The sequence below is a fragment of the Myotis brandtii genome, unplaced genomic scaffold (genome assembly GCF_000412655.1).
Source record: "Myotis brandtii unplaced genomic scaffold, ASM41265v1 scaffold485, whole genome shotgun sequence".
NCBI classification, from domain to species: domain Eukaryota; kingdom Metazoa; phylum Chordata; class Mammalia; order Chiroptera; family Vespertilionidae; genus Myotis; species Myotis brandtii.
The window spans coordinates 10,603-12,791 of NW_005368527.1; the positions used below are offsets into that span (position 1 = coordinate 10,603).

Sequence of the window (2,189 nt, forward strand, 5' to 3'; positions counted from 1 at the left end):
GAATATAGTCAGTACTCAACATAAATTCCTCAAATGCATAAAAGAATTTTCCATTAAGACTGTATATTACATGACCTCATGGGGGAATTCTGAGTGTAGGTCAAGAATTCCTAATCACAGTTGTCATAGGAGATCCCTTAAAGGCCATATGATCAATATCAATATAACTATATAATTTCTTGACTGAAAAACATAAATTCTAGTATTTCACTATGTTAATACTCACATGTGTAAAATTAATCATATTAATTTTCTTCCTAGTTTTGTCCACTACCACATGGGCTGAGGCAATGATGTATGAATTACAGAATTTCTTCTTCTGGGATTTTCAGAGGAACCAACTGCAGCTCGTCATATTTGGGCTTTTCCTCTCCATGTACCTGATCTCTGTGCTTGGAAACCTGCTCATCATCCTGGCCATCAGTTCAGACTCCCACCTCCACACGCCCATGTACTTCTTCCTCTCCAGCCTGTCCTTGGTAGACATCTGCTTCACCTCCACCACCGTCCCGAAGATGCTGGTGAATATCCAGACATGAAATAAAGTCATCACCTATGAAGGCTGCATCACACAGATGTTTTCTTTCCTATTATTTGGGGGACTGGATAATTTTCTCCTGACCATGATGGCCTATGACCGCTTCGTGGCCATCTGTCACCCACTGCACTGCACCGTCATCATGAACACCTGACTCTGTGGACTGCTGGTTCTGATATCCTGGATCATGTGTATCCTGAATTCCTTGTTACAAAGCTTAGTGGTGTTGCAACTATCTTTCTGTGCAGACTTAGAAATCCCCACTTTTTCTGTGAACTTTAAACAGGTGGTCCAACTTGCCTGTTCTGACCCCTTACTTGATAATATCGTGATGTATTTTGAAGTTGGGCTGATGGGTGGTTTTCCTGTGGCTGGTATCACTTACTCTTTCTCTAAGATAGTGTCCTCCATACATGGAATCTCATCAGCTGAGGGGAAGTATAAGGCATTTTCTACCTGTGCATCTCACCTCTCAGTTGTCTCCTTATTTTATGGTACAAGTGCAGGAGTGTACCTCAGCTCTGCTGCTACTCACAGATCACACTCAAATGCAACAGCCTTAGTGATGTACACGGTGGTCACACCCATGCTGAACCTCTTCATCTACAGTCTCAGGAACAAAGACATAAAGAGGGCCCTGAAAAGATTCTTTGGGGTGGTAGTTATAAAAAGACCAATCATCCTGGGTTTGAAAAAGTGCCCATGATTACAGGGCTGCAAACAGTAAGAGCCAGAAATTGCTATTCTTTGATCAGATTGGAGAAAGCACTTGCTCCCTCTGTTTCATGCCTGAAATTTCCATTTTAAATTCCCTATACAATTTAGTAACTCCCTTGATCGAGCTTTCTGCTCTGTCTGATATATGTATAGTTTCCATTTTTTAATTTTTATTTTCCTAGCCTCTCCAAGTGTTTCCCAAACTTGGATGAGAAATATTTGGAAATTTATATATTTTTTTATAGGACAAATTAGATTTATTAAAAACATTTTTCTCTGAAATGACATCTAACTTCCTGAGTAAATCCTATATAATAAAAGCCTAATATGCAAATTGAACAAATGGCAGAACTACTGGCAGAAATAACCAGTCGCTATGATGCCCACTGATCATCAGGGGGCAGACGTTCAACGCAGGAGCTACCCCCAGCCCTCAGGCTCCAGGCCAGCTAAGTCGGATGCCAGTGGGGGCCCTTCGATTGTCCTGCCGGTCACCCCGCAGATCAGCCCTGATCGTCAGCCAGGCCTAGGAACCCTACCCATGCAAGAATTTCGTGTACCAAGCCTCTAGTTTTCTATAGTTTTCCTAAAAGAATTGTCATGCATTATGTTACTCACATGGAAACAAAATTACACATGGCAGTTAAGACCACTTATATAATTTTATTGCAGAAGAAAATTTGAAAACCAAGTGTCATTTTGGGTCTGTCATTCTTTTCTACATCATTATTACCAACTTAACTGCTCTTCCTGATAATGTCAACTCTGACCTGCTGCTGGGATTTTTTGTTGTTGTTGTTTTAATCCTCACCTGAGGATATGTTTTTATTGATTAGAGGGGGGGAAGGAGAAAGAGAGAGAGAGAGAGAGAGAGAGACAGAGAGAGAGAGAGAGACAGGGGAATATCGACGTGAGAGACAAATGTCCATCGGTT

The 2,189-nt window shown here is 41.3% G+C and overlaps 1 pseudogene; it reads left to right on the forward strand.

Moving 5' to 3' along the window:
• Positions 1–308: 308 nt before the first annotated feature.
• LOC102258144 lies at positions 309–1,244 on the forward strand (annotated as a pseudogene).
• The last annotated feature ends 945 nt before the right edge of the window (positions 1,245–2,189 follow it).